The sequence below is a fragment of the Rhinopithecus bieti genome, unplaced genomic scaffold (genome assembly GCF_001698545.2).
Source record: "Rhinopithecus bieti isolate Rb0 unplaced genomic scaffold, ASM169854v2 scaffold_53, whole genome shotgun sequence".
Lineage (NCBI taxonomy): Eukaryota > Metazoa > Chordata > Mammalia > Primates > Cercopithecidae > Rhinopithecus > Rhinopithecus bieti.
In genome coordinates, this window is record NW_016803161.1 from 1,553,095 (window position 1) to 1,560,785 (window position 7,691).

At 44.5% G+C, this 7,691-nt stretch overlaps 1 pseudogene; it reads right to left on the reverse strand.

The window, feature by feature from the left end:
- Positions 1 to 1,762: 1,762 nt before the first annotated feature.
- Positions 1,763 to 6,744, reverse strand: LOC108526468 (DENN domain-containing protein 1C-like; annotated as a pseudogene).
- Between the last annotated feature and the right edge of the window lie 947 nt (positions 6,745 to 7,691).

Below are 7,691 nucleotides of genomic sequence, written 5' to 3' on the forward strand. Positions count from 1 at the left end.
TAAATTTTCCTGGCACCAGATAACAAACCCCAGGTATATACCCCAGACAATGTAGCCGCTTCAAAATGAAGCTGAGATCTACTGGGCTGCATTCCCATGAGGTTAGGTATTCTAAGTCACAGGAGGAGATAGGAGGTCTGCAAAAGATGCAAGTCACAACGACCTTGCAAATAAAACAGGTTGCAACTGGGTGCAGTGGCTCACACCTGTAATCCCAGCACTTTGGGAGGCCGAGGTGGGCGGATCACCTGAAGTCAGGAGTTTGAGAACAGCCTGGCCAATATGGTGAAACCTGTCTCTACTAAAAATACAATAATTAGCTGAGCATGGTGGGTGCCTGTAATCCCAGCTACTCAGGAGGCTGAGGCAAGAGAATCACTTGAAACCGGGAGGCAGAGGTTGCAGTGAGCTGAGATCACGCCACTGCACTCCAGCCTGGGCAACAGAGCGAGACTCTGTCTCAACAGTAATAATAATAATAATTAATAATAAAACAGGTTGCAGTAAAGAAGCTGGCCAAAACCCACCAAACCAAGATGGAGATGAAAGTGACCTCTGGTGGTCCTCACTGCTCATGATATGCTAGTTATAATGCATTTATAATGCATTGGCATGCTAAAAGACACTCCCACTGGCATCATTATGGCTTACAAATGCCATGGTAATGTCAGGAAGTTACTCTGTATGGTTTAAAAGGGGGAGAAACGCTCAGTTCCAGGGGAATTGCCCACCCCTTTCCTGGAAAACTCATGAATAATCCACCCCTCATTTAGCATATAATCAAGAAATAACCGTAAAAATAACCACCAGCCCTCGGGGCTGCTCTGCCTATGGTATAGCCATTCTTTATTCCTTTACCTTCTTAATGAATTTGCTTTCACTTTACTCAATGGATTCACCTTGAATTCTTTTTTGCACGAGATCCAAGAACTCTCTCTTGGGGTCCGGATCAAGACCCCTTTCTGGTAACACTAGGGCCCACTGCATCCACTGCCACTGCCCAGGACTGCCGGGTGCTGGCTTCCGGTATACAGCAGCTGCCACCACCTCTGACAGCTCAGAAGGACTTGCAGGAGGGGCTGGGGGCACCCGCCTGGCAGGCACTCGGCTATGCCTGCAGCTGAGGGTGTCAGGGCTAGGGATCCACCTCCTCACTTGTAGAACCATCTTCCCTCTGTGTGCATGGCAGGCCTGACAACTCCCTCTTCTTTCTTTCAGTTCTCCCATGCAGTTGAGGCCTAGGTCCCTCAGGACTCCAAGAAGAAAAGTGTGGGGCTGCCTGCCCATCTAGTTCCCCTCTCCTCCATTTGTCCCACTTCATGGCTGTGTGACCTTGGGGAAAGGTAGAGCTCTCTCTGGGCAATCAGATCCATCCAGTTCTTAAGAATAGCAGGGAAGAAGGTGTTTCAAAGACTGCTCCTGAGGGCAAAGGAGGGTAGGGCTGCTAACTTTTATATACTTATACACAATTAATAGTGACGTATAATAAAGTTTGTTTGTTTTTGAGCTGGTGGAGTCATTAGCCAAGATGGAAGACACAAATGCAGAGGAATTGTAAGGCTGTAAGGATCCTAGGGTATTGAGGGGCTTCCTGGAACTCCCTTTTAGGAGCCAGTTAAAGAGGCTGCCCTTGGAGGGTGAGAGGTGGGTAGGTTGTGCTCCCCTCCAGAGAAAGGGCCTTAGAGAAATTCACCAGGAAAAACCAGCTTCTGACTCTTGTGGCTTTATTGAAGGACAGGAGTCTCCTCCCGACCCTTGATCCTTAACTGTCAAAGCACTTCAGATCAGCCACTCTGGGGGCTGGCTCCTGGCCTGGGGCTCTTGCTGGTTGCTTGTAGGTGACAGAATTCAGGCCTCCCAGTTCTTCTAGTGACTGGAAGTGAGTGTGCTCTACTAGCAGGACCTTGGGAGGCTGGGCTCTGCGGTTCTCTGGAGAACTAGAATCTGGGGAAGGATCAAGAGGCTGGACTGTCTGGGCAATATCAAAGTTGGACTTTGTAGGGGCTGGAATTTGGGGGCTTTCTGGAGGGCTGGGCTGGGTGGGCACAGTGGAGAGCCTGGAACTGGGGCTCATCTGGGCTCTAGAATCTTTGGCTGCCTTGTAGGGAGGGGAGGGATAAAGGATTAAGGACTCTGTGAGAAGAGAGTGTTCGGGGTCCCCTCCACTACTTGGGTCTGCAGGAGCTATTGAGGACTGAGATGGAGAAATGACTTCTTGGTCAGCCTCTAGGACAGCTAGGACTTGAGATTCCTTGAGGAGGAGCTTGTAGCATCCACAGATGAGGTATTTTGCAGAGACGGCAGGTCTGTAGGCAGGGATAGGGGCTGAAGCTCCTCTGGCAGTTTCTCATTGTCTAGTTGCTATCTTGCTCTTCCTGGTGTATTGGGCTGGGCAGGGTGGAGAGATAGGCAAGTTGTTGACCTTTAGATGGCAGAGGGGTTGGCAAGTTGGATAGACCATTAGGGTAAAACTTGGGGAGGAGGCAGGGCATCCACCAGGATGAATCAGCTGTCTAAGTCCCCTCCGTGACAGCAGTTTAAACTCTGGCCTGGTCTCAGGCTGTCTGCACTCTTGGCTCCAACACTCCAACTGTCCAGAATCTCACTCAACAAATCCAGTTATTCGCTAGACCTCAAGATGCTGCTGCTTATAGCTTCTTTTGCCCATAGATCCCCCTCATCCTCAGGACTCAGAGGAGGTGTTCTGGGTGATGATGGGCAGTCTTAGGTATTTGCCTGAGAGCCCCAGCCCTGGCCAGGCTGCTCTGGAGTTTGGGGACCCTTATCCCCATCAGTTGTGGCCTCCTGCTTTCAATATTGGTGCTCCCCTTTAGATTTGCCCCTCCCTTGGGGGCTCAGAAGGTTCCACTTCCAGCTGGAGTCTCCTGCTGGGGTGGAGGGGCTGGTTCTGCAAAGCGGGGGGAATGACAGGACCTCAGGAGCTGCAGAATCAGGGGGCTGAGGCTTGTTAGAAGAGGGTGAGTGTAAAGTGGGTGCCAAATATTAGGGTAAGTGATGAGGGAGGCAAGATGTCTGGATGGAGACTGTGGTGGGTGGAGGATTCAGTGATAATACCAAGTGTGTCTATGGTGGAAGGGGTGTTCTCACCTGTTAAAAGTGCTGAGTGACAGGCAGGTGCTGCTACAGGTGATCTGAGTGGCTGGTGAGGGCTGGGCCCTCACCTACCACCTCCTCTGGAGGCCAGAATCCCCATCTGAGGAAGAGAATGCCTGAGCTGGAGCCCCTCCCATACCCCCCAGACATTAGCCTTTGGCTGGTCTTACCTTATACATTAGCAGGCTCTGCATCCCCCTCAAGCTACTCTTGGCCTATGGAAGCACGAAGGGAGAATTACACCTGAGGCTGATTGGACCCTGAGCATTTCAGAGCTCAATCCTCTTATCTCAAAAGACAGCTTCATCTTGCCATCTGTCCATCTCTGTGTCTCAAATATGTTCACAACCCCCCATGCACCATCTAAGAAATCAACACAAACTTTCACTCCTTTGGCTAATACAAAAGGAGTATTCCAGGAGGAAATAATCCCCACATAAAATGGAAAGTGGCAAAACAACATTGTACAAGTGTTCATGGCTCAAAACCATAAAGTATAAAATCACGTGAACAATTTTGAGCTGCAAAAGTTGGCTCCAGGAAACTTGTGGGCTTGGGAGGAAAAAAAAAACCCACATAAGAGCAAAAGCTGGGATTATATGGTCCAAGGACAAAGGATGTTTGCCAGTGAATCTTGGTTGTCAATTTTAAAGAAGCAGGCTATGATTCTGACAAAAATGAGCATGATAAATGGAAAATAAAAGTGGGAAGACTTGTTAATAGAAAAAAAAGATTATGGGCTGGGTGTCGTGGCTCACACCTGTAATCCCAGCACTTTGGGAGGCCAAGGAGGCTGGATCACTTGAGGTCAGAAGTTTTTGAGACCAACCTGGCCAACATGGCGAAACCCCATCTCTACTAAAAATACAAAAATTAGCTGGACATGGTGGCACACCTGTAATTATGCCTGTAATTACAGCTGTAATCCCAGCTACTCGGAAGGCTGAGGCATGAGAATCACTTTAACCTGGGAGGCAGAGGTTGCAATGAGCCAAGATCGTGCCACTGCACTCCAGCCTGGGCAACAGAGTAAAACTGCGTCTCACAAGAAAAAAGAAGAAGACGACGACGACGAAAAGAAAGCAAGAAAGAAAAGATTATAATGAAGCTGAAAAAAATGTATTGCCTAGTGATATCATAGCTGTCATAATGTTGCAAGGCAATACATTATTCGCATGTTTGTAGGGATACTGGTGTGAACAAACCTACTGCATTGCCAGTCATATACAAGTATAGTATGTACAATTATGTACAGTACATAAAACTTGATAATAAATGTTACTTATTTATATATTTACTATACTATATTTTTAGTTGTTATTTTAGAGTATACTATTTATTAAAGAAAAAAGTTAACTGTAAAACAGATTCAGGCAGGTCCTTCAGGATGTATTCCAGAAGAAGGCATTGCCATCACAGGAGATGACATACAGCTCTATGTGTGTTATTGCCCTTGAAGATCTTGAAATGGGAAAAAACGTGGAGGAGGAAGCCAATGATATCAATGACCCTGACCCTGTGTAGGTTTTAGGGTAATGTGTGTACTTATGTCTTAGTTTTTAACAAAATGCTTTAAAAGTAAAAAATACATGTAAAATAGAAAAAAAGCTTTTAGAATAAGGATATAAGAAAGAAAATGTTTTTGTTTGGCTGTACAATGTGTTTGTGTTTTAAGCTAAGCGTTATTACAAAAGAGTAAAAAATTTGAAAAAATTATAAAGTTGATAAAGTAAAAAAGTTATAGTAAGCTGAGGTTAATTTATTATTGAAGGAAGAATAATTTTGAAAAATAAATTTAGTGTAGCCTAAATGTGCAATGTGTATAAAATCTATAGTAGTGTACAGTAATACCTTAGACTTTCACATTCACTCACCACTCACTCACTGACTTACCCAGAAAAACTTGCCGTTTTGCAAGCTCCATTCATGGTAGCATTTTTTTAATACATATTTTTTTCTTTTGAGATAGGGTTTTGCTCCTGTTACCCAAGCTAAAGTGCAGTGGCAAGATCACTACTCTTGCAGCCTGAACCTCCTGGGCTCAAGCGATCCTCAGACTTCAGCCTCCCAAGTAGATGAGATCACAAGTACATGCCATGACACATGGCTAGTTTTCAAAAACTTTTGTAGAGACAGGGTCTCCCTATCTTGTCGAGGCTGGTCTCAAGCTCCTAGGCTCCAGTGGTCCTTCTGCCTCAGACTCCCAAAGTGATGGGATTACAAACATGAGTTATCGCACATGGCCTCATTTTTTAAAAATATTTTACACCATATTTTTACTGTACCTCTTCTATGCTTGGATACACAGATACTTATCATTGTGTTACCATTGCCTACAGTATTCAGTACAGTAATGTGCTATACAGGTTTGTAACCTCGGAGCAATATGTTATACCTTATAGCCTAGGTATGTAGTAAGCTAGGTTTGTGTAAATCTAGGTTTGTGTAAATACACTCTATGATTTTCATACAATGAAATCACCTAATGACACATTTCTCAGAATATAGCTGCATCATTTAGCAACACATAACAGTATCAAATTTTTTTTTTTTTTTTTTTTTTTTTGGAGATGGAGTTTCGCTCTTGTCACCCAGGGTGGAGTACAGTGGCACCATCTTGGCTCACTGCAACCTCCGCCTCCCAGGTTCAAGCTATTCTCCTGCCTCAGCCTCCCAAGTAGCTGGGATTACAGGTGCCTGCCACCACGCCCAGCTACTTGTTGTATTTTCAGTAGAGATGGGGTTTCACCATGTTGGGCAGGCTGATCTTGAACTCCTGACCTCAGGTGATCCACCCGCCTCAGCCTCCCAAAGTGCTGGAATTACAGGCATGAGCCACTGCGCCCGGCCATTATTTTCTATTTTTTAGTGATGGAATCTCTCTCTGTCATCCAGGCTGGAGTACAGTGGCACAGTCATAGCTCACTGCAGCCTTAAATTCCTGAGCTCAAGGAATCCTCTCACCTCAGTCTCCTGTGTAGCAGGGACTACAGGTGCATGCCATCACACCCAGCTATATTTATTTATTTATTTACTTACTTACTTATTTATTTATTTATTTTGTAGAGATACAGTCTGGCTATGTTGCCCAGACTGATTGGTCTTGAGCTCCTGGCCTCAAGTGATCTTCCCATTTCAGCCTCCCAATACACTAAATTATTTTTAGGGTTTTCTTGTTCTTAACATAGACTTAATTCTCTGTTAATGTGTTTCTACATAATTTTGATATAGACTTCAAATTTATTGCAAAAATAGTCCTCATTTTGTTTATCTTTTAATATTCAGTATCATGAAGATGGCCTGGCATATAAAGGGTAATAAATACATGTTAGTTGAATCAAGTCCATGAAACAAGTAAATAATGACAGAAACATTTGTATTGATGTCACTAAAGACAGCCTCAACTTCACGCCTGGTAAATGAGAAAACTTGCTTGGCAGGGGCAGGACCCCTGGGCATCCGGTCTACTGGGCAGGTGCACTGTTAACAGAAGGGCAAGAACATTTCCTTATAAGCTGTAAACTTCTTCAGGAGTCTAAGAAAGTGGGAGGGACACAGGTAGGAATATAGCAGAGGTCCTACCAAAAGATGGATAAAGTGCACCTCCAGGACATTTAATGAGCAGGCCATCTCGCTAGATAACCGTAGACATCCTCCTGGCTTAATGTAAGATGAAATACAGTCAAGGACTCCACATGAACATATTCATGCTCTATCTTCTAAATGTGGTTTCTGTAAATGTTGCAATGTAAATACATGCATATCTCTACTAATCTTTAAGGTAATGATACTGTGTTTGGGGGCATTTCATATAGAGATTGCACCAAACTGGCACCATTGTTACCCAATCATCCAAAAAATAAATATTATGTACAATAAAACATAAATTCCAGCCGGGAGTGGTGGCTCATGCCTGTAATCCCAGCACTTTGGGAAGCTGAGGTGGGTGGATCACCTGAGGTCAGGAGTTCGAGACCAGCCTGGACAACATGGTGAAATCCTGTTCTACTAAAAACACAAAATTAGCTGGGCATGGTGATGGGCGCCTGTAATCCTAGCTACTTGGGAGGCTGATGCAGGAGAATCACTTGAATCCAGGAGGTGGAGGTTGCAACAAGCTGAAATGGCACCATTGCACTCTAGCCTGGGTGACAAGAGCAAGACTGTGTTTAAAAAAAAACAGTAATTGAATATTAATAAATATTTGATAAGCCCATTATTATAATGTAATTGGACTTTTATACCAACCGGTCATAAGCAAATTCAATAAATTTTTCCATACCTATGTCCTTCTTATGCACAAGGATAAACTCAGAGTTCTCCAATTATTAAGATTTAGTTATAAAACCAGTTTAAGCACGGGATTTCAAACCAGCCTGGGTAACATAGAGAGACCTCATCTTTGCTAAAAATTAAAAAAAAAAAGAAATTAGCTGGGCATGGTGGCACATGCCTGTGGTCCCAGCTACTTGGGAGATTGAGGTGGGAGGATTACTTGAATCCAGGAAGTCAAGGCTGCAGTGAGCCATGATCATGCCACTGCACTCCAGCCCGGGCAACAGAACAAAATGTGTCTC